The following is a 26,214-nucleotide window of genomic DNA, read 5'->3' on the forward strand; positions in this document are numbered from 1 at the left end:
TGTTCTTTACTATAGTTTCAGCCAGTCAGCCTCGTAGTGAATTTAGGCTTGCTGGCCTGGAATTGCCTCTGGAGCCCCCCACTCCCCCTTGTTTTTTTTAAAGGCATCCCATTAGCTAACTGCCAGTCATCTGATACAGAGGATGACTTAAGTGATAGGATATATACTGCAGTTAGTAGTTCTGCAATCTCATATTTGAGTTCCTTCAGAACTTTTGAATGAATGCCATCTTGGTCTGGTGTCTTAGAATCATAGAAGATTAGAGTTGGAAGAGACCTCAGGAGGACATCTAGTCCAACCCCCTTGTCAAGGTTCCTTCCCCACTGAACTCTAGGGTACAGACGTGGAGACCTGCACGAAAGACCCCCTAAGCTTATTCTTACCAGCTTAGGTTAAAACTTCCCCAAGGTACAAACTTTTACCTTTTGTCCTTGGACCTTATGCTGCCACTACCAAGCTTGTTAAACAAAGAACAGGGAAAGAGCCCATTTGGAGATGTCTTCCCCCCAAAATATCCCCCCAAGCCCTACACCCCCTTTCCTGGGGAAGGCTTGATAAAAATCCTCACCAATTTGCATAGGTGAACACAGACCCAAACACTTGGATCTTAAGAACAATGAAAACGCAATCAGGGTCTTAAAAGAGAATTTTAATTAAAGAAAAAGTAAAAGAAAAACCTCTGTAAAATCAGGAAGGGAAATACCTTACAGAGTAGTCAGATTCAAAACAGAGAATCCCTCTAGGCAAAACCTTAAGTTACAGAAAGACACAAAAACAGGAATATACATCCCATTCAGCACAACTTATTTTATCAGCCATTTAAACAAAACAGAATCTAACATATATCTTAACTAGATTGCTGACTAACTCTTTACAGGAGTTCTGACCTGCATTCCTGCTCTGGTCCCGGCAAAAGCATCACACACACACACACACGCAGACAGGACCCTTTGTTTCCCCCTCCTCCAGCTTTGAAAGTATCTTGTCTCCTCATTGGTCATTTTGGTCAGGTGCCAGCGAGGTTATCCTGGCTTCTTAACCCTTTACAGGTGATAGGGCTTTTATAGTTCTGTATACAGAAAAGTGGTTACCCTTCCCTTTATATTTATGACACCACTGCTCAAAGCAGGACCAACACCAACTAAATCATCCCAGCCAGGGCTTTGTCAAGCTGGACCTTAAAAACCTCTAAGGATGGAGATTCCACCACCCTCCTAGTGAAATAGTGAAATATCCAACCTAGACCTCCCCCACTGCAACTTGAGACCATTGCTCCTTGTTCTGTCATCTGCCACCACTGAGAACAGCCGAGCTCCAGCCTCTTTGGAACGCCCCCCGCATCAGGTAGTTGAAGGCTTCTATCAAACCCCCCCTTGCTCTTTTCATCTGCAGACTAAACAAGCCCAGTTCTCTCAGCCTCTCCTCATAAGTCACGTGCCCCAGCTCCCTGATCATTTTTGTTGCCCTCCGCTGGATTCTCTCCAATTTGTCCACATCCCTTCTGTAGTGGGGGGACCAAAACTGGACACAATACTCCAGATGTGGCCTCATCAGTGCCGAATAGAGGGCACTATATATTTGCCTTTTTCCAGTCGGCTGGGACCTCCCCCGATGGCCACAAGTTTTCAAAGATAATGGCCAATAGCTCTGCAATCACATCAGCCAATTCCCTCAGCACCCTCGGAGGCATTAGATCTGGACCCATGGACTTGTGCATGTACAGCTTTTCTAAATAGTCCTTAACCTGTTCTTTCACCACTGGGGTGAAACCTGTTCTTTCACCACTGCTCACCTCCACCCCATGCTGTGTTGCCCAGTGCAGCAGTCTGGGAGCTGACCTTGTCTGTGAAGATCAAGGCAAAAAAGCATTAGGTACTTCAGCTTTTTCCACAACATCTGTCACTGGATTACCTCCCCCATTCATTAAGGGTCCCACACTTTCCCGAACCTTTTTCTTGTTGCTAACATTATTACTGTTTAATTTAATCAATTTCTTCTAAAACCTCCTCTAGCAACATCTCCATCTGAAATTAGACGAAGGTTTCTAACCATCAGAGGAGTGAAGTTCTGGAATAGTCTTCCAAGGGAAGCAGTGGGGACAAAAGACCTATCTGGCTTCAAGATTAAACTCGATAAGTTTATGGAGGAGATGGTATGATGGGATAACATGATTTTGGCAATTAATTGCTCTTTGAATATTCATGGTAAATAGGCCAAAGGCCTGTGATGGGATGTTAGATGGGGTGGGATCTGAATTACTACAGAGAATTCTTTCCTGGGTATCTGGCTGGTGAATCCTGTCCATATGCTCAGGGTTCAGCTGATCACCATATTTGTGGTCTTCCAATTTTCCTCCAGGGCAGATTGGAAGAGGCCCTGGGGTTTTTTCGCCTTTCTCTGTAGCATGGGGCACTGGTCAATTGCTGGAGGATTCTCTGCACCTTGAAGTCTTTAAACCATGATTTGAGGACTTCAATAGCTCAGATATAGGTGAGAGGTTTATCGCAGGAGTGGGTGGGAGAGATACCATGGCCTGCATTGTGCAGGAGGTCGGACTAGATGATCATAACGGTCCCTTCTGAACTTGGTATCTATGAATCTATTAATCTGGGATGTTGACGAAAAGAATTCATTTATCTTCTCTGCAGTGACCTTGTCTTCCTTGAGTTCTCCTTTAGCACCTTGACAGTCCAGTGGCCCTAATGACTGGTTGGGTCTGATGTACTTTAAAAAAATTGCTGTTAGTTTGTGTGTCTTTTTCTAGTTGCTCTTCAAACTCTTTTTTAGTCTGCCTTGTTATACTTTTACAAGTGACTTGCCAGAGTTTTTGATCCTTTCTATTTTCCTCAGTAGGATTTGACTTCTAATTTTTAAAGGATGTCTGTCTCTGCCTTTTTTTACTCTGTTGTTTGGGGGCAGGGCTGGATCCTCTTATGGTTTATTTTTGTTTGGGGTGCATGCCTATATATTATATATATTTATAGTTTGAGCCTCTATTATGGTGTTTTTAAAAAGTTTTGCCCTTATGAGTGTTCCTTTTAATATCCATGTAACTAGCATTTTTGTGTAGTTCTCTTTTTTGAAGTTAAATGCTACTGTGGTGGGTTTCTTTGGTATTCCCCTCTCCCCCAAGGATGTTAAATATTATATTATGGTCACTGTTACCGAGCGGTTTAGCTGTAGACCAGATCCACTTTGGACTAAATCAAGAATTGATCCTACTCTTGTGGGTTCCAGGACTAGGTGCTCCAAACAGTCAGAAACTCCTTTAATTTATTTATTTTTAACACCACAAAAACCCAGTCTACCAATAAAGTTTGTAAAAATTAAATCATGTGTTTTGTTGTCACCAGTAGAATGAAAGAACTAAGCACTAAGAACATTCATAGCTCTCTCTTTGAGAAATCATACAAGTTAATCCTCAAGCGTCTCAATTAAATGTAAACTGATCAATAAAGAACAATCATTCTAACACAGAATGACAATATATAAATAGGACATTTCAGTAAGTGATATGTATGTGCATGAGAATATTGCTTCTGTAGGTCTGAGCTGCGTTGTTTAGAAAATTCAGCACCTCTAGTGACAGTTTAATTTTGATATCAATATAGCAAGTTGCTGCTGGATCTTCTTTTGACAGGTTTGGTCCAAAGCAAAACTGGAGGGAACTGTTCACTAGAAGTGCTACTGGTAAACTCTGGTGAACAGTCAGTTCTAAGGACTTTTAGCTTTGGAGTTATTGCTCCTTTCCCTGATGGCTGAATTTTGAACCTAAATGAGTTCATGCTGAAGAGTAATCCTAAAAAGCTTAACAAATCATATCACTGACAGAAATAAGTGTGAAAGAGGAGAGTGTTACAGCACTATCACTTAGTTTCTTTCTAAAAGCGTTTTGTCTACACTACAAAAAATTACTCACTGCAGACAATCGGTGGCAGCAGCAGCAAGTGCAGATGAACCAATACCGTGCATTGTTTAATTGCAAATGTGGTCTTAGGAAAATGCTCTTTAGTACCTCCACAACTTCTCACATGGCAGGTCATCTGGTGTGTTTCTCTATCCTAATTGGATAAGTGTCAATCTTAGGATGAAGTTTCTTTTGCAAATACTCATGAGCATGAACATGAAGTTTTCTTTCCATTAATATTTTGAAATATTTGATTCAAATTCAGAGTTTGTGTGCATTCCTTTTAGTAAACTGAATACTTGCAGAAATCAAAGCTAGGGATTGCAATGGGAATTCTACCTTATACAGCCCCCATTAGAATAGTATCTGAGTCCCTCACAATCTTTAATGTCTATGTAGCCTTACAACATCCCCGAAGAAAGGCATTACTATCATCCCCATTTTACAGTTTAGGAACAGAGAGACTAAAGCCTAGTCTACACTTTAAACCTATACCAGCTTAGCTATGACTGTCAGCACAGTAGCAATATAGCTATGTTGACAAAAACCCCAGCAAAGATGTAGCTATGCTGAAGAGGACATCTGCTGGCCTAACTAATATTGTGCATGGAGGTGCTGTTCCTGTACCTATAGACCTCCTCCTTCTGTCAGCAGATGCTACATCTACACTAGAGGTCCATACTAACATAATATAATGTCTATATTACAGGGCTTAAGTGTCACACTGGAAGCTGCAGCAGGAACTGAATCTTGGTCTCCCAAGTCACAGACTAGCCCTCTAGCCACTGGACCATCCTTCCAACTTTTTCAGAAACTTGAATTAATATCATTGAGAATATTTTTTGCAGTATTCACTCACTCTTTGTAAAGAGTTTGTAACTTTATAACTATATACAGTCAGAAGCCCCATCCTACATTCCTTTCCACACCTGAAACCTCCATTCATTTCACTGGGAATTTGGGATGCACAAGGAATGTAGGACCTGATCCTGCAGTCTGTGTATTTTGTTTTCTTAAAGCATTTTCCATAATTTAGGTTTCAAATCAGAAACCAGTGTATCTGACCGTATTCGGGATTCATAGCCTCACTGAAGACAAAGGCTAGTATGTGTTTAATAATCCGTAATTGTTTTTGGTCTCATCACAAAAAGACAAGCATCTAACTTGGGGCAAATAATTTGGCTACATTTTCCTATACTCATGAGAGGCAAATCATGACTTTAACCTCTGGTATGTCAAAATGCAATTTGTCTGTACAAGAAGTTATTATCTGACTGCTGAACTTGCTGTAGTAGAAACAGCACTTGTTCCCTTAGCTCAGCAATTTACAGTAAATATGTTGAGTCCAACCGCATGCAGCAGTTTTAGATTTATAAAATTGCCATCCTCTCCCTTGTAAACCTTTGAAATTCAATGTACCATAGAAGTCTGAATCTTTCATTTAAGCATTATCTTTAAAATTCATTTCAATTACAGGGGCTGAAGGAGCACTCTAAAGCAAAGTGTCAAGGTGTCCCAGAGTTCAGTAAAAGCCTTTTTCCTTGAAAATAAAAAAATTCTCATTGACAAATTGCAGGCAGTGAAGTAATACTGGCAGAACATTGCATTTGGTAGAAATGGACATTTTAGGAGCAAACTCTACAGAGTTATACCCTGTATAACTTATCTTGGACCTTACCTTCTGTTGGGGTTTTATTGAAGGGGGCACAGAGTGCGTGGAAAGAAAGTTTTAGGTGCATTCCCATGCATTATTGTATGACTGAAGTGAGCAAGTCATTTCTACTATCTGCTCTTCAAAATAAGTTTGTATTTATTGATTCAGAAAAGCAAGTTTATTGCATTAGTCCTTCAAATAAGGATAAAATTTAAACATTTCAAATCCTTGCCCCTTTTGGTTATTATCTAACATGACATTTTTCTAAAATTGTTAGAGGCTTAGTACACTACTTACCAAAGTCAGTGGAAAAACTCCCACTTGACTTCACTGACCATTACAGATCCAGTGAAGAGATCTTACTTGTAATGCAACTGCATACCTGCCTGTAAAGATCTCTTGAGCCTCAGATTTCTGCTTCTTTTGAGTCCTGATAACCTCAAAAAAGCTTTCTACTTTCCTAAAGAGGAATTGTGCTGTAGGAAAGAGTGGCTTAATGGTTTAAATGCAACAGGATCATATGTATCCACTCATTAGTATCTGGAACTCCAACTTGCACGCACAGTCCAGACCCACAGTCAAGTTCCATCCTAACTAACCAGCTGTTCGACACCTTGCCAAAGAAATCTCCGTAATATACATTTTTAAAGATATCTTCATTAGAGGAACTTCAGGTCTATATACTTTCTCACACGTCCATCATTAAACTGCTAAAATCTTTTCACATTTTTTTTCCTCATAATGAAATTGTTTACCTTTTAATGGGATGGAAGCAACCATATCTCAGCCTGTGAACATTTGTCTTGTTTCCTAAAACTTAAAAAAAAATTAAAAGGTCAAAATTAGTCAACAAGTGTCAGATTTTTAAAGGTTTTTAAAGTTGTATGCCTAAAGATGCATATAGGCACCTAATGGGATTTTTTAAAATGCCTAAGCAGGTTAAGCATCTAATTCTCCCTGAAATCAATGGGAGTGAGGCACCTAAATCTGCTCAGGTGCTTTTGTAAATCCCATTAGGTGTCTATTTGCCTTCTGTATTTTAAATCTTTTCAATGCACTTGGGTAACACTTTCATTTTTTTCCCCCTCCATGACCATGTGGTCTAGAAATTTGAAAATCTGGCCAAGTGATTAGCAAATGACAATAAAATGGAAGCTGGATGGCATCCAACATATTTCCTACATATAAAGCCCCAGATGCTGGAGTTTGTGAATACTTGAGAATCTCAGCTTTTATTTCAATTTTTTTAAAAAAAATTGTTTCTAGATCCCATGGTCACGGAGGAAAGGCTTAAAACCCCAAAAGGCTTAAAATACAGGAGGCAAATAAAAAGAACCCAAACATTGAGATTTTGGAAAAAATAAGAATTTTTGGCTGTGCCTGACTCATGATTTTGACATTTGGACTTTGCCCAGCAAGTCTTCATTCAGCAGGAGCAGTAAACAGGATCCAGGGCCTAGCTGAGGGCTACCCTCTCAACAATATGATAGATGCAGCTGTTTTCTTTATTACTGTGAAGTAGAGGGTTACATATGTAGGAATGTACTCTATGTATTCATAAATAACCTTAATTTGAGTGACTAAGCGCTATCCAAACTAACCAATTAATTACACTTTAACATTTTCAGAGCCAAACCTCTTTATACCCAGTTTCACTCCTTTGCTAAATATGTTCCATGCATTTGCAATGGTATACAATTAACATCCCAGTGCACTGGCAAGGTAATTGGGGTAGCACTTGCAGAAGAATAAGCAACAGGGAATAGGAGAAAGTTGCCAAGAATTTGGTCTCTAAAGAAAAGAGGTGAAAGCCTTAATGAATGGTTTATTCCTGGTAGTATAAGGGTCTCTCTTTTCTCAGAAGACTAAAGACTATAAATGAAATAAAGATTTATTAACATGACTAATTAATTTTATCTTTTATTCTTCCTTTCACAATTGTAACCTATTAACATTCATAATTAGGTTGGGGGTGCTTCATTATCTAATGAAATGGAAAAGTGCAGAGAGGAACTCATTCTGATTGTACATAATCTTTATTTTTAATATGTAATTTATCAACTCAGGCTAATTACACTATGGGAATTGACATGCTTCTTGCTATTGAAATTAAAAAATTAAGATAGCTCATCTTTTCATAAGTGATTGAGGTTTTGGGACATTTGTTTCTCTTAATTAGGCTATTTAAGTATTGTAGAAGATTTGCCATTGGAGTACAGAAATCCTTTTGGCTCTAAAAGATTAATTCTTATTTTAACACTCCAACAGTCTTTGGGTCCAAACACATACCAATTTAATCCCAATTATTCCCATCATCTGAGTTGCTTTCAATATTGCCTTAAGGAGGCCTAATTTTAAACTATTGTATCTCTGAAAACCTAATAGTACGGCTTAGATGCAACCCCATTTTTTACTGCAGTTTAAGCACATTTTAGGAGATTAAATCTATGCACTCATTGTTCAGGTTAGGGCTAGATGTGCCTTTACTGTCTGTTTTGTGTAAAAGTCAGTACCTTGAGGTTCCCAAAGGAGCAGCATAGAGGAAAGAATTTTACCTCAGAACCAGAGATTGAACTCATGAATCAGAGATATTGTAAGTCCAGCAAAAATTGACCATGATTGTTAGTCAAGTCCCTTTACTTTTGTGAACATAGTCTCTAATTTCAGAGGCAGACCGAGCGAAAGGCAGCTAAACTGAAGCGTAAGACCTCACTGCACAGTAAGACACGCTCCATATGAAAAACTCGTACAGTTACAGACAGACATCTTCCTTTCCAAATGCAAACAGATGGACATCATACCAAAAGGCATGAAGGTAAAAAATCCATTACAATCTACATATCACACAGACTATGCTGACAGCTTGTGCCACACACTCTCAAAGAAACTGTGGAACCACCTGATCAACATCCTCTACAGCAAACAGGGAAAGATTAAGAATGAGCTCTCAAAACTGGATACTCTCATAAAAAATCAACCTTCCACACAAACTTCCTTGTGCTGGACTTTACTAAAACTAGACAAGCCATTTACAACACACACTTTGCTTCTCTACAAAAGAAAAAGGACACTAAACTATCTAAACTACTACATGCTACAAGGGGCGACAACAGTGGTTCCCTTAACCCACCCAGAAATATTGTTAATCTATTCAACTATACTCTTAGCCCAGCAGAAGAATCTGTCCTATCTCGGGGCCTCTCCTTCTGCCCCTCCACCCCCATGAACATGATACAGTTCTGTGGTGACCTAGAATCCTATTTTTGACATCTCCGACTCAAGGAATATTTCCAACACACCTCTGAACAACATACTAACCCACAGAGACTTTCCTACCAAGACTACAAAAAGAAGGATTCTGGGTGCACTCCTCCTGAAGGTCGAAACAATAGACTGGACTTCTACATAGAGTGCTTCTGCACAGGCTGAAATTGTGGAAAAGCAGCATCACTTGCCCCATAACCTCAGCCGTGCAGAACACAATGCCATCCACAGCCTCAGAAACAACTCTGACATCATAATCAAAAAGGCTGACAAAGGAGGTGCTGTGGTCGTCATCATGAATAGGTCGGAATATGAACGAGAGGTTGCTAGGCAGCACTCCAACACCACTTTCTACAAGCCATTACCCTCTGATCCCATGGAGGGTTACCAAAAGAAACTACAGGTTTCAGAGTAACAGCCGTGTTAATCTGTATTCGCAAAAAGAAAAGGAGTACTCTAAGGTGCCACAAGTATTCCTTTTCTTTTTGCAAAAGAAACTACAGCATTTTTTCAAGAAACTCCCTGAAAAAGCACAAGAACAAATCCACAGACGCACCCCTGGAATCCCGACCAGGGGTATTCTATCTGCTATCCAAGATCCATAAACCTAGAAATCCTAGACACCCCATCATCTCAGGCATTGGCACCCTTACAGCAGGATTGTCTGGCTATGTAGACTCCCTCCTCAGGTCCTACGCTACCAGCACTCCCCGCTATCTTCGAGACACCACTGACTTCCTGAGGAAACTACAATCCATCTGTGATCTTCCTGAAAACACCATCCTAGCCACTATGGATGTAGACGCCCTCTACACCAACATTCCACACAAAGATGGACTACAAGCTGTCAGGAACAGTAGCCCCAATAATGTCACGGCAAACCTGGTGGCTGAACTTTGTGACTTTGTCCTCACCCATAACCACTTCACATTTGGGGACAATGTATACCTTCAAATCAGCGACACTGCCATGGGTACCCGCTTGGCCCCACAGTATGCCAACATTTTTATGGCTGACTTAGAACAACGCTTCCTCAGCTCTCGTCCCCTAATGCCCCTATTCTACTTGCACTACATTGATGATGACATCTTCATCATCTGGACCCACGGAAAAGAAGCCCTTGAGGAATTCCACCATGATTTCAGCAATTTCCATCCCACCATCAACCTCAGCCTGGACCAGTCCACACAAGAGATCCACTTCCTGGACACTACGGTGCTAATAAACAATGGTCACATAAACACCACCCTATACTGGAAACCTACTGACCGCTATTCCTACCTACATGCCTCCAGCTTTCATCCAGACCATACCACACGATCCATTGTCTATAGCCAAGCTCTATGATACAACCACATTTGCGCCAACCCCTCAGACAGAGACAAACACCTACAAGATCTCCATCAAGCATTCTTACAATTACAATACCCACCTGCTGAAGTGAAGAAACAGATTGACAGAGCCAGAAGAGTACCCAGAAGTTGCCTACTGCAGGACAGGCCCAATAAAGAAAATAACAGAACGCCACTAGCCATCACCTTTAGCCCCCAACTAAAACCTCTCCAGCGCATCAGCAAGGATCTACAACGTATCCTGAAGGATGATCCATCACTCACAGATGTTGGGAGACAGGCCAGTCCTTGCTTACAGACAGCCGCCCAACCTGAAGCAGATACTCACCAGCAACCACACACCACACAACAGAACCACTAACCCAGGAACCTATCTTTGCAACAAAGCCTGTTGCCAACTGTGTCCACATATCTATTCAGGGGACACCATCATAGGGCCTAATCACATCAGCCACACTATCAGAGGCTCATTCACCTGCACATCTACCAATGTGATATATGCCATCATGTGCCAGCAATGCCCCTCTGTCATGTACATTGGTCAAACTGGACAGTCTCTACGTAAAAGAATAAATGGACACTAATCAGACGTCAAGAATTAGAACATTCAAAAACCAGTTGTAAAACACTTCAATCTCTTTGGTCACTCGATTACAGACCTAAAAGTGGCAATTCTTCAACAAAAAAACATCAGAAACAGACTCCAATGAGAGACTGCTGAATTGGAATTAATTTGCAAACTGGATACAATTAACTTAGGCTTGAATAGAGACTGGGAGTGGATGTGTCATTACACAAAGTAAAACTATTTCCCCTTGTTTATTTCCCCTCCTACTGTTCTTGTAAAGTGCTGGAAATGGCACACCTTGATTATCACTACAAAAGGTTGCCCCCCCCCACATCACCCCCCGCTCTCCTGCTGGTAATAGCTTACCTTACCTGATCACTCTCGTTACAGTGTGTATGGTAACACCCATTGTTTCATGTTCTCTGTGTATATAAATCTCCCCATTGTATTTTCCACTGAATGCAGCTGATGAAGTGAGCTGTAGCTCACAAAAGCTTATGCTCAAATAAATTTGTCAGACTAAAGGTGCCATAAGTACTCCTTTTCTTTTTACTCAATATGAAATTCACTTCAGAGTTTAAATGAGGTTGAATTAGTGATTCCCATTTGGCAAACAGAGCTCAGCACTCTATAAGGGGAGTCCTGTGTGCATGGTGGACAGCTTTCACATATGGAGATGGGATAAAGAGGTGCAAATGAGCCATAAGGAGGTCCTCTCCACTGGAAGTATTCCCTAACAGGAGCAAAACTAGCTATGCCCCACCTTATACTTAGTCCTACAGGAGTCCCTGGAACAGAAGGCGTATTTGGAGAGAACTTGTTCTTATGCCCCAGTTGTCACACTGTCCATAGGGGCTGTTGTGGCCAAAGTATAAATTAGCTCATCTCCCAGGGCTACCTTAAACCATGCCAAATCTGCCTCCAGTCTAACAGACTAAGAGAAGCATGTTGTTATTCCATGTACTAGGGAAATTGAGCCATACGGCTGAAACTTTTAAGGGTGGTCAATGACTTGGTTGTCCAAACTGGGACGCTTACGGCCAAAATTTAAGTTTCTCAAGTTACAAGCTTTCATAACTTTAACTGAAGTCAGTGAGAGCTTCAGATCAATGGCAGCACAGCTCCTCAGAAAAATCAGTCCCGTCACAGTAAGGAAAGGCATAGCTTCATACTCCGGTCCCCTGTGCTAGGAGAGCCATGTCCCATAGTTGCCATATATATTAGTTTCTTGCAGGTTTTTTTCTTATTTGATCATTAAACACAGCCAGCTTAGTCAATGTTTTAACTGTGAAGTCCATAGAAATTAATCTTCCTTTTTAAAATGTCAAAGCCCGTTCAAATATTTTTTCTAGGCTGAAAGGTTATTTAATAGAATTCTGCTCTCACAATTTTACATACTTAAGTATAACTAGAGGAGGTGGGAGTGTTAAATCAGCCTTTGTAGGGAAGCTAAAAGTTCAGTTATTGACCCATTTCTTAAGCATGAGAGACTGATGAAGAGTCACTGAAGCAAATTAAATGAGCCATTTTAATTCATAGGAAGAACCCTAAATATCGAATTCTCCTTCTAAAGTTCTGACTAAGGGACCGTTCTGTAGTAATATATGGCCTAGAAAGGGTTGTCAGGATAATGGAGGGGAGGGTCCTTCAATTTTTCAGCTCCCTCACATGTTTATACAGCACCTAGATCTAGGATTTGGGCTGCTAGATGCTTCCGCAATACTATTACTACTTGTAAGAATACAGCAAGTGGAGTATTTCCAAAATATTCCACCTTCCATGGAAGAGAAACTTGACAGGCCTTAAGCTTCCTGTGCTGTGCCCAAGAAGGTCAGCCGGCTAAATAGACAGAAACCATATGATGTGTATAGAAGGGAAGAATGATGGAGAAAGTAAAGGTGGGTTGATTAGAGAAGACCCACCTGGTGGGACATTACAGGAGGTGGCTGAGTGCTTACATAGAATTATGCCTGCTCCAGCACATACTAAATAAGAAGCAAGTATAACAAGTGTAACAGATAAATTATCCTGACCTTCTACCACCTCCCAGGAACTGAATCACAATTCACACAGGGCCCAGTATTGTCTCCCTTCCCTTGCACTGCATAGTTCTTTGAAACCCATGGAACCACTTGCAGAGTAAGGTAATACTCAATGTGAGTTGGGGGAGCCAGCACTGGGGACACACTGACTTGTTTAATAAGTGTCCTTGTTCTGGAAGTGAAAGAGACTTCACTCAAACCTCCAGTAAACAAGATTTACAATAAAAATGTGCTATTCCCCTTACTGTTTGGGGATGGACTAAGGCAAACTGTGTTTTATGTAAATAAAATAATTACACTCCCTAGCTTCTACATCCATCCAAGCCTGACCAATACTGCAGAAGTCAAACTTCAAAGCAAAGCTGTCAACTTGTGAGCTAAAGAGGAACTTAGAAAAGCTACTAAATCCTCTGACACCTCTCTCATTAATCCAGTGATCAGAAGAGAAGGAGGAATATAACCTTCCATAGCTGCAGTGGCTTGGAAGTATATGGATATTTCCTGCTAGGTCAGGCCTGATACCACAATATAAGTGCCAGATTCTCAGCCCTAGTTCCATCACCACTCTGCTTCCTAAGCACTTTAAAGGGGGCCCATAGCTGGTTGGTTGAGACTTTGCCTGGTAGAGGGAAAACAGACACCAGGGCAAGCTCCTATGCCAACAGGGACTTGCCATCCCTGTGGCTAAGGGGACACCCAGGTATGCCCTTTCCTTGCCAAAGCATGCACTCATGCCCCCACCCCACCCCACCCCACTCCACTCCATATTTATCTGTTTGTTCCCTAGTAATCCCCTAATACACACATCCCAGCATTTGCAGCAACTCTGTTGCTAGTTTTTAGTTATTCATTGTAATGCCCTGCCCCTTTAATTGCTTGGGCACTCTGTACTCAGAGCATGGCCTCATTTCCATTTGTTCCCAGAACAAAAAGTCACCACAGCAGATAGCTGTGTCCAAATCAGCTCCCCTGTGTCCATCCCCTTCATTGCGGAGTCCACACACACACACACACACACCACTCCCTTTCCCCTGCCCCAGGCCTGTAGCCACCTTTTATGGGCACAGTCCTTAGTTTGCCCAAAACAGTCTTTCAGCATTCCTGGAACTGCTCTGCATGGGTCTGCCTGGTCCCCTCCAGGGCTCACTACTGGTTCGGACTTGTACCTCTGCCCTCATGAGGGCTATCCTTTAAAGCCCCACAGCAAGACTGGGATTCCACAGGTTCCACTGCCATAATAGCAGGAGAGAGTGGGTATTGCAGGGCAGGACCAGGATCCCATGAGTCCCACAGGACCTGCTGGCATAATAGCAGGAGCAAGTGGGAATTGGGAACTGCAGGGCAGGATGGAAGTGTGATTAAAAATAGTCCCATGCAGGTCTCTACCACCTTCTAAGAGTTTCATGGTACTTTTCTGCCCTCTGCAGGCCTACTATCTTCCTAAAAAGCTACCTGCTATTTCATGCAGCTACCACTTATTGCAGAGCCTTTCTCCAGGCCCTTTTCCCAACTCACCCCAAGCTGCCTCTTCTCCACTCTAGCCTTTGCCAGGCCTTCTCAGAGAGAGGAAAGAACTTCTCACCTTCTTTTTCATGGCATTGACAACCAAGTCCTGGGCAGCCTGGCTTAATGTTTGGAGCAAGAGTCCAATCTACCAGTTAGAGCCAAATCCCAACAGAGCAGGCCAGGAGTAGAATCAAGGGTTGTAACCTGGTGTCATAAACCAAAGCCTAAGCAAAAGGATTAACCAGAGTTGCAGCAAGAAGGCAGAGTCAAGTGTCTGAGCTGGGAGTCAGGAAGAAGCTGGGGGCTAGCAGGAGCAGGTACAAGCTGAGACATGGGCAAGGCAGGGTGAGAACCAGCTGCAGGCTAAGAATGCATTGAGCAGCCACTGAGCTGAAAATCAGCTGGCTGACCCCTACATCCACTCAGGTAGAGCAGTAAGTCAGCTTCTATCAGAGCCAGCTGCACTCATTAGGCTGCCAGGAGACTGACTTTGCTGCAGGTTAGGCCCTTGACACATGGGGTATTCATGGGGGTGTATACTCCATCTGGCTGTGGTCACTCATCTGGGGGTACTCAGTAGCCCCCTGAAGGCAACAGTCTTAGCCCACCAGCTGAGTCCGTCCAGATATTTACCCCTTCCATGGTCCCAGGTAAACAACCAACTGAGAATCTGGAAGACAAACAACAAAAAATACAGTCAAGCTCAGCAAGACCACTAGCATCTCTTCCTTCACAGGGGCTTTGGGTGGTCCTTAGTCTAGCCCAAAGTCTGCTGGTTCAACAGCAGAAGAAATATGGTACAGCACCTTTCACCTCAGGGCACTTATACCTTCTTTTAGGCAAGGGTGCAAGCTGTGCCTTCCACCAGGTTTCTTCCTGAGAGATAGGAAGCTTAGCACAGAGCTGCCCCCTACTGAACCAAGCTTCCCCCATCTCATTACAAAAATAGTTCTGTGCACTCTTTTTAGGATCTTGTTATTCTAGAGCTATTCTGCCCTTACCTTGGTTCTTTGACACTTGCATTAGCAGTAACACATGCTGGTGCCGAGCGAGCCAGCTTCACAAACGAATCTTCCACTGCCAAGTCCTGTGGTCGCTCCTCAGTGCCAATCACGTAGACAGTTTGTGGGTTTACTAGCTCAAGACTGCAAAGTTATTTTAAACTTTGAGATCTTGGCTACACTACAGATGCGCCAGCTGCACAGCCATTGCACTGCAACTATGCTGTAGTAAAGCCTTTATGTAAAGGCTTCCTACGGTGACACAAGGGGGGGTTGCTGTAGTTAATCCACCCCTCCAAAAGATGGTAGGTAGGTTTCCAGAAGGATTCTTCCATTGACCTATCCACAACTACACTGGGAGTTAGCTTGACCTTACTATGGCGCTCAGGGGTGACATAGCTAGGTTGATCAAATTTCAGTGTAGACCAGGGCTAAGGCTTCCAATTCCCCACCTCCCCCACAATGAATGTCCCCTCCACAATGCCCCCACTCCAGAGAAAAAACCTTCTTGTAAGGTAGCATTTAGAAACTTTAGTTCTCTATGGTCACAGAAAAGGGAATCTACTCACTCACCACTGACATGTTAAGCAATTAAAGTAGCTCAGATAAATCACACAAGAGGGAATTTGTCATTTGTACCTATAGGATTCCAACATCAACTTCCTTACAATGCACTAGACCTGCACTAAGCAGACTGTGAAGAGTGCACAAGTCACTTACCACTCTAAAACCACCTCTTTCGGATTCCTTGTTGAACAGTGCCATCATGTGGCTTACTACTCTTAACAGTTCTTATGAGGAGCATCCTATATCAGCTAGGGAATAGGGTTCACTTTTAACTTTCATGTTTATATGATGAAAGCTTCAATGGGATCAAAATAGGTGTGAACTCTGGAATGCACTAATGCCTAGAAATATTTATCTAGTTCAACCCAATGATTTTTACTAGCTCTTCAAAATACATTAACAAGAACATCTCCTTTTATGCTCCAAATCTTTATTTAAAAGCAAGATTTAAAAGTTTCATAAAGTTAAAGCAAAAATCAAGAAAACATAGGTTAGAAAAAGTAACATAATTTTTAAATTCCAGAACATTCACTTGACATGCTGAACTTGTGTAACTTTAATTTAATTAACTTGGACTATACTTAAGCACCACCGTTAGGTTTAGATATATAAACCTAGCTATTTGATATAAATAAAATTCAATGGCAAGAAATTCTGTTAAGGCAGCATTATGGTTGCTTGGTGGTACGTCATCCCCTTGCAAAACATTGAGTTGAGCAAAGCTCAGACTTCCAAATGAAGAATAAAAATGTTGTAAAAGGAGATCAACTGTGGGGCTGGCAGATTAAAAGACATATGCATTTAATGGGGTACATTGGGGCATGGCTGAATGAGGGCTGAATTAACTCTGCATTTCCTGGTTTTAAGGAGCGTGACTCAGGGGGATGACCTAGCAACCTTAATTCTGTAGTTTTTTGCCATTGAATTTCCTTGGTTTTTGAACAGGAAAAAGACATGCTGTTGATAGGCATTAGTAGTGATTTAGGCAGTTGTACATAGTGTCCCTCAATTTGCATATCAAGCCAAATTAGCCTATAGTCAGCAATCCCCTTGGTGTACTCCTTGCTCTCCCACAAATTTCTGCAACTTCATGATCCAGGAATCACCCAGAATCAAAACATTGGCAACCTTGCTAATGAACATATTTCTTTTCCCTGAGTGGCCAAGGTACCTATTTGCTGTGAGTTCCCAACCTCCATTACACCATGTTAATCTGCCCTGAGTTCAGGAAGTAGCTTCTACCTCTCCCCACCCCTGAGGTCTAGAAAAATAAAAATTTTCTTAAAATGGCCTCATTGCCCAACCCCTCTGCAACCACAACTCCTCTTCCTCTCCCTATTCCATCTCACCTCTTGCAACACACTCACACAAAGTCCTGTCTCCAGCTCCCTCCCATCTAATATAACAAAAAATTGTATTAATCCAGCTGCTGACTATTCTGCTCTGTTCACAGTAAACCTCCCCATAAAATAAAAATCCTTCATTACAGAAGCAATTTATAGCAATCAATCCAAGAGTCATCTCACTGGGTGTTCTCATCCCCCTCCAAAGTACTTTAGAGCCTGTGATATGTATGAAATATGTCCATTCTTGGCCACCCACTGAAAGGGACAGGACTTCCCCAGATCCTGGCTCTCATGGGGGGCATGGAGAAGGCCTCAGACCTTCCCAAAAGATCAAACCCACCCCACTACGAACCCAGCTGATATGAGGGGAGAAGGAGGAAGTAGGGGTCCAACCCCTATATGTGGGCCTGGCTCCCCCTAGATCTTGGCTCACACATGGAGGCAGGAAGATGGGCTCAGACATTCCAGAGGCAACAAGGCTGCCTGTATCCCAGATCATATGAGGGGGCAGAGAGGGGGCTTAGATCCCCCTAGGGGGAAAGAGACCCCTACATCTGGGCATAAACTCATAGCAGGGCAGAATGTAGGGCTGACAGGTGCCTCTGCATCTATTCTTCCGAAGTCCCCCTAACACTCAGCCCCACAACTCCCTTCCCACTGTCCCATCTCTACTCCCCCTAACCCTCACGGCTCTCACCTGAGCCCCCAACCCCATTTATCCACAACCCCATAAAGCTCATCCCTTCATTGCAGCCCCAAATCCTTCTCTCCCTGTTCCCCCACTTTTCTGCACCCTAATTTTCCTTCCCTCCCAGGAAGCAGCCACATGTCTGATTCCTCCCCAAGACTCTTGAGTACAAGGGAGTTGGGGTACACTGGCAGAACTGGGTGTAAAACAGTTGAGTGCAGTTGAGATGCCCTTGCAGAGCTGTGGGGTGCCGGGGGCTTGGGGTGCAGGTTAGTTGGGCTGCACTGGCAGAACAAGGGCTGCAGTGTGGTTGGGGTGCACTGGCAGAAATGCAGGGTTGGGGTGCAGGGGTTGGGGGTTCACTGGCAGAGCTGATGGTCCAGGTGGTCAGGGGTCACGGTTAGGATGTACTGGCAGAGTTGTAGGGCATGGGCAGGTTGATTCAGGTGAACTGGCACAGCTGGGTCTCCAGGGTGGTTGGAATACACTTGCAGAACTCGGGGTGCCAGGCCTCAGATGGCCCGAACCTCTTTTGCCTCTCCCACCATCCATCCCAATTTATTCCCCTCATAACCCCACTCTCCTTGCTGCAGCCCCAAACCATCTTTCTCCTATCCCCACACTCCTCCATCCCTATTATCCCTCCCCCATCAGGGAACATTCACATGTCTAATTTTTTCCTACCAAATACTTTGAATACATTCCTCCCAAAATAAAACTGCCACCCATGACTCAACTTGTAGCCACTTAGTCCAAAACTCCTTTTGTCTTAGGTTGGGGTTTGTGGTTAACTTATCCTTAAGTATGTTAATTGAACACTGAGTTCAAAGTTGTTTCAGGGTAAATTATAGTCAAACAGCATCATGTGTGATTTATCCATTGATTAGTACCCCTCAGTTTAACAGTACAAGGAAATGGAAGGAAACCAGTTTGCAGGGTGGAGTGCGCTTTAACTCAGTCAAATGATTCCAAATTTGGATCACTAATGCTACCCAGCACACCAAATTTCAAGCCAATCCAACTAACCATTCAGATTTTAGAGTATTTACTAGACTTCATCTTTAAAACATATAAAATGGCAGCAATAGAAATCCTCTCACTGTTTCTGTATTGGCATATGTACAGTTAATAAAAATGTACATTTTTATTAAATATTGTTCTCAATTTTGGTCCTCAAAGATTTAGTGGGTACCATGTACTACCTTGGGGGTGGGGGTGGGAGGAACCAGATTGAGATCATTCTCACCTGCATCTCTTCAATAGTTTGATTGCTATCTCTTGGCAAAAAAGAAAACCCACCTAGAAATATTTGGGTTTTTTAAAGTGGCTATTTTTTAAGGGCATAGATCTCTGGAAGCTCTGGCTCAAATGACTCCAAATTTGGGTCATTAATCCTAACTTGCACCTTCCTGAGGCACACCAAATTTTAAAGAAATCTGAGTGTACATATCAATTTTAGAGGACTTGAAATATCAACCTTTGAACAGATGAGTCAGTGCAACCTTAACTACAGTAGCAAGGGAGGGCTGCTAAAATTATAGTCATGCTCTTCTATATGCTTTCAAGTTTCCAGCTTGCTATCTTCTTCCTTCCTTCTGTTTCCAGAAAATGTAGTTGAAGTAAATTTCAAATACCCACTTTTCTATTTCACCAGTAGACCTTGATTTCTTTCAGTTATACATTCCGTTCCACCATTATTCTCTGACTCTATGCACGAAGCTGAGCAAGAAAATTTGTTTTATCCTGTTGAATTTCGAGATTATACTCCTGTACTGGATCCTCCTTTCTTATACTCTACCTGTTCTGTTTGCAGGCTATGCTTTCAGATTTTCAAGGATGAAATCCTGGTGCCACTGTAGTCAAGAGGGTCTTGCAACTGACTTCAGTGGGGCCAGAATTTCATTCCTGTTACCTTTCCTAAAGAAATTAATTGCCTTAACCCAAAAACTTCACATTTTCTTAATTGGAAATAATATTTGTAGTTGAGATCTGCTTTTACCTTCTCTAGTGAGGTGGTTGCAACAGGAACTGGATAGTTTTCCTATTCTTGCCCCCCTTTGTGTAGGCATGGCACATCTTGCCCTGTAGAAAATGTAGAATATAGCTCATACAGGGTTGGGCCCAAAGAACCTGGGGCATAAGGGAGGTCTACAAACTCAAGTCACCTATGCAGACAAAAGAGACAATGGAGAGTGAGCCACCTGACTTCAAACTGGTATGAAGACAGGCCACCTTCCTTGCCTCTCCCCCTGAAAACATCAAAATCAAGGAGAGCCTTAGGTGGTTATGGGAGAAGGCACTTGTGAGGAGTCTTCTGGGAGGTACATATTCATGTAGAACCGGAACATACAAGAGGATCTATACAGTCTAGTGTACATCCAACCTTTACCCCACATGATCTGAACTTTGCACCATTTGTTGATCAGTCAAGCGGTACCAATACTCACTGATTCCTTTTAGAAGAAATTATTTATTTTGTACAATTTGGTCAACTGTAAAAGGGCACATAGTTATAGGTGATATGAAATAGTTTAACAGTATCCTTCCACAAAGGGAGTCTTAATTTGCTTTTATTTGTGCCCAGTGAGAAGCTGATGGGACTAAGAGAAATACTTTTATTTATTCTAATGCCAATCATATTTTTAATAAAGGAAATTGATGGATTGAGGATGGAGTAAGTTTTCATTATTTTTGATGTTTCCATTTACATTTTTTTATATCCTGAACATTTGTCATTTTGACTAGTGTGAAAAGTATTTTTGCCAAGAGTAGTGTTTAGGACCATGAGCGATCAGAATTGCTAAGAGAAACAAAATTATGGTGTACAAAATAAAGATTGTGTGTAAAAGAATTACAAATGGCAAATGTTTGGTCATCTCTGAGGTGAGCAAAACATTTTAAAGGGCAATATGTTCAAAATATCAAATGTTAGGCTCAGAACACATTTTACTTTTCTTCTTGAATAAAAAAAATCTTATTTGGCACTTTGTGTCTTCTGCTTTTAATTGAAAGATTATTTGCTTATATCTATTTGTCTTGATTTACAGATTGAACAATTATAGTATCTGAGCAGCTCCTGTTTAAATGACAGCAATAATCTCTTTCTCTCTCTCTCTTCCCAATAGGTAGAAGGAGCTTGACTAGAAATAAGAGTTTTGAAAGGTATTTATTATGGGAAGGCTAGGTTGGAGAGATGATTGTAGCAGGTAGTTCTGAATGCAGTGAGATTAGTGGTTATTCTTACTTCTATTTTAGTTCCATCTACACTGCAGTCAGGAGGTGGGATCGCAGCATGTGTAGGCACACCCTAGCTAGCTTTGATCTAGCTAGCTTGCTAAAAATAGTAGTGAAGCCATGACAGAGCTGTTGAGGGCATGGGCTGGCCACCTGAGTATATACCCATTGTCCCATGCAGGCTTGTGCTCAGGCAATTAGCCCGTAGAACAGTCCATGCTGCCAGCGCATCACTGCCCATTTTACAAGATAGCCAGATCAAAGTTAAGTCAGGTATGCATACATGTTCTGCAATCACACCTCCCAACTACAGTGTTAACAGACCCATAGTAGGTTCCATAGTCTTGTTGCCTTTCCTGTGAAATTTCTGTCACCTGCATTGTGCTTCCCCCTAGTGGTCAACAGTTGGAGGAAGAGGTGATGGAAGGCTAGGACCAATTTTTGACAAGCTTTGAGTATCAGGACAGACTTTGAACTTGACTCCCTTTTCCATGCAGAACTAGAGCAGTGCATTACTTTAGAGTGTCATTCTGTGCTATGGACTGTGCTAGAACAGCACTTTCAGACCACTTAAGCCCCTAATAATTACCAACAAAGAAGCCAGTGCTGCAAAGCATAATAAAAATAAATGACACCACTCAGAAACAAGAAGAACTATATGAGGATATCTAGATTTTACCCAGGCTGTGTCTCGTATTAGAGACGGACAATCAGTAATTAACAGTCTTTTTACCTATTCTTTCCTCCCATACCTCACTGTATAGTGCTGTAATACTGATATTAAAAACTAGCCTTTTGTATTTTGTTATGAAATCGCCCCCAGCTGAAGTAATTTGGATAATTTTCCTATAAGCATTTGAACTAAACCTCATGTGAGCATTGGGGTAGGTCTACACTGCCGTGTAAGCTTGGGCTCAGATTCTGGCTCAAGCCTAACCCCCGTTCCATCTACCCACAAATTGCAGTAACCCAGGGCTTGGACAGGTCCCAGAATGCTGTGGGGCTGCAGCATCCAAATCCACATCAAACTGTTAATCAGGGTTCAAACCCTATTGCTTTGCCATATAGCCCCTTTGACTTGGGTTCTGGGAGTCCTCAAAGTATCCCACAATCACATGGGCCAACTTCCTTTGTCCACTCTATTCCAAGAATCTCCAGTTGACTGCAGTGAAAATGGAAGCAACCCCTCTTGGCATTCAGCAGCAGCAGCTCCGTGAGTCAGCATTAACCCTTCTGTTGTCTTTGACCACTGAGCTGCAAACACACCCTCAGAGAGCCTTCTGTGTTGGCAAAGGAGACTGAACAGAACAAGCCTTTTCAAAACACACAGCTTCGTGGTTATGGGATCACAGCCAAATTTTGGTAATCTTGTCTTTGGCTAGCAAAACCATGGACTCCAGTAATAGTACCAGGAATGATCACACATACCAACAAATAGCAAAGAAGCTGGCATCTTTTCAAATTTACCAGACCAGTGCAGGGGGCTGATTAAGCAGCTCAGGATGGGTACTGGAAAACCAGTGACCAGAAACTTTAATGAGGAGTTTGAAATCCTGTTGTACAGAACCCAGTCAATCTACCAAAAATACGTTCAACCCCCATTCTACACCTGCTGATTAAATTAAATCATCTTTTGCCAGGGGCTCTGAAATCAGGCTGTGGTTTTGGAAGCCAAGGCAAAAATGGGTATTCTGGGGGTCCCTGCATAACAGTGGGGGTAGTAACTCTCTTTATGGCCATTTCATTTGGTGGGAATAGTATCCCATCACATCAGTGAGGGTAGAATCCCTATTGCCCCCCCCCCCCCAAAAAAAGAAAAAAGCCACCTGGCACGAACTTTCCCAATGAAACCCACATTGATATTCATAAGTTACCCTCTGTGGTCCATGAGGGCCTGCATAACAATGGATTAGCACTCTTTGTTGTTTATGTACTCCTTAAAGAGAGCTAACAGTTCTAGATGAGTCCCATCAGTGGCCTCAGAGTAGTTTGGAAATTCCAGTCTCTCAAAGCCAGCAATTACTTCAAGAATCTTTTATGCCCACCACCTTGAGGTAAACCACACACCCCATTTTGGTAGATTTCCTGGGTGTCTGGCTGGTGAGTCTTGCCCACATGCTCAGGGTTTAGCTGATTGCCATATTTGGCATCGGAAGGAATTTTCCTCCAGGGCAGATTGGCAGAGACCCTGTGGGTTTTTGCCTTCCTCTGCAGCATGGGGCATGGGTCACTTGCTGGAGGATTCTCTGCACCTTGATGTCTTTAAACCACGATTTGAGGACTTCAATAGCTCAGACATAGGTTAGGGGTTTGTTACAGGAGTGGGTGGGTGAGATTTTGTGGCCTGCGTTGTGCAGGAGGTCAGACTAGACGACCATAATGGTCCCTTCTTACCTTAAGTCTATGATTCATTGCCTGTACCCAGAGTCAACTTTGACACCAAACTGGTTTGCAGTGGACCTGTAGCTGTCTAGGATAGCCAGCTTCCAGATGGTTATAGCAACCCATTTCTGGACTGGCAGGTTGGCCTCATGCATATATCTTTACACTGGAGGGTTCGGGCAAGCTGCTCACAAAGCTCCAGAAATGTAGCTTTCTTCATGCCAAAGTTCTGGACTCACTGCCGGTCATCCCAGGTCTGCATGATGTGATCTCAGCAGTCTGAGGTTGTGGCCCTGCACCAGAAGTGCCAGTCTATGTAGGGAGCATCAGCAGTTGCACTAGTGTAATGAGCAGCAGCAACCAGTTTGAGTTTGCCATGCTCGGGTACCCCTTCTCCTCTGCCACCACTTCCTCTTGCTCCATCATAAGCTGTGCCTGTGGTGGGTCAGACGATGCAGCCAAAACGGTCTCATGAAATCTCTGCCCATTTTCTGACACAGGAGTGAAAGCGCAAGCAAGAGAAGTTCTTCAAATGGTGCCTCCTCCATGTTGCTGGCTCCAGTAGCTGGGACCAAAATGACTACTCAGCAGACTGTTTGTGGGCTGTTTAAACTTCCTGTAACATACAGGGTGGACAATCAAGCTTTCCTGCCATGCACCACAGTCAAAGGTCTAAAGCAGCCACATTTCAGAAGGATGCTAAGGAGTCTGGGATATGGCTGGTTTTACTCAGGTCCTGCACTGCATCATGGATGCCAGAGATTCAAAGTTCAAGCCTGGGTCAGAAAAATGTTAACCTAGGGTTTACAATCAATGCTCAGACTTTGTTTCTCTAACCCATGGTCAGCTGACTTGAGTCCCGGTAACCTGGGCTTACATTGCAGTGTGGACATACACGTTTGCCCAATTGCCTTTTTCTTGTCATTTCTGGGGTCAGTCCTGCTTCCTCAATTCAATGTTAATCAGCATGTGAGTCAGACCCAACTTGTAGGAGAGACTCAATTTGGCTATTTTATCTATAAATAAAATAAGTAATCTGCACGTCAGCAGAGTCTTCTTTTTGAGCTGCTGAAGCAGCTTTTTGGGTGTGCTTTGTTTAAGTCTTCCTGTCATCTCATCTGTAAGACTTTCAGAGATGTAAAACAGTCATTTAGGGTTCTGTGGCAATGAGTATGGGGGGAAAATGACAAATGCCTTCTCTTTACTGATATTTTTCATTTAAATAAAAATGTAAATCACTCAAATGAACAAATGTCTGATGAAATGCCTGCTTTGGTTTTTTACTTTTATTATACAGTATAGTGTCCTTAAACCGATATTTGGTCCCTTCAGAGGACAGGAAAATTAAGTGGGTTGGTAGTTTTAAATATTTGCCATGTAAAGTGGTATAATTAACAGCAGCAGCAAAAAAAAAAAAACAGATTAGAATAGCTGATTAAAATTTTGGTCACTAGAGGAGATTTCAAACAGAAAAAAGAAAACAGCATTATAATTTGGTGCTTCAAAATTCTCAATCAAAACAATGGAGTTTACATTATGGAAAGTTCAGTTCCGTACCTGTTGTGAAATTTAGGGTAAGATAATATCTAGTTCTAGTGGCTATGTAATTGGGTTTTTTTGCTCTGCTGCTTCACTTTTTATTTCTCTTCCAAATTTGACCCTACTTTTCTATCATTCATGTCTTCAGTTCTGATTTTCTAGAGCTCTCCTTTTGGAAGTTTAAAAAAAAAGATCCTAAGGAAATTCTCATAACTCAGTCTGTAATGGATATGCATGAAATTATATTTTTAAACACCAAAAGCCATTATTATAATAAATATCAACTGAGCATCTATAAAGTTTCACCCAAACCCATCATGTAACTGATTACAAGGAATTTTAAACACATTACACTGAGAGAAGTCAAGAATGGACAATTCCTAGGACCTCGCTTCAAGTTGCTAAATCAGGGATGTATGTAGAGTTAACAGAGCAAAATCATTTAATTAGGAGGCACTGTGCCTCACAGGAGAATGACTGGGATTAAGGAGGGTCAGAAGAAAACTTCGGGGTCTGTTCTTTCCACTGCTAGAACTGCTGGTGTTGGCACAGGATTTTGTTCTCACAGTACTGCTGTTTTTGAGGTAACCAGCAAGTTAACTAGCAAAAAATAATTTGCGGAGTTGAGATGGATGATTCATTTCAGCACAAAGAAACATTTTCAAAGAAATGTCTAAATTACAAATAGAGAGTCTTGGAATGGAAATACCATCGCTACCATAAACATGGGAAAGAAACATCTTTTAGTCATACAAGCTGGTAGGTTTCTTCTTCCATCCTTAAACCAAATAGACTCCCAACCCTCAATCACATGAGTTAAGGATAGGTCAGCTTTTACTTTACATTTTATTTCTGTCAGATTGTAAAAGCCTTAATATTATTTAAATCTAAAAATCTAGATTTAAATTTCTGAATAGGGAAAGAGGGGACTGGGATTATTTGCAGCACTAATTAACTATTACAGGATTGGCTGCATACGTTTAAGCATTTCTTCTTTAGAAACAGTTAAAAAGGAAAAGTAGCTGCCAGGTCAGCCTCAAACAGAACACAAACTGACAACTAGATAGATGAGATTCAATAAACCTCAGCTCATGCCTACTGTTTAGTCACCAAAAATAATGGAGAACTACAAATAGAAATAAATGTCATGGAATCCAAGCCTCC

Source organism: Caretta caretta, chromosome 5 (genome assembly GCF_965140235.1).
Source record: "Caretta caretta isolate rCarCar2 chromosome 5, rCarCar1.hap1, whole genome shotgun sequence".
NCBI classification, from domain to species: domain Eukaryota; kingdom Metazoa; phylum Chordata; order Testudines; family Cheloniidae; genus Caretta; species Caretta caretta.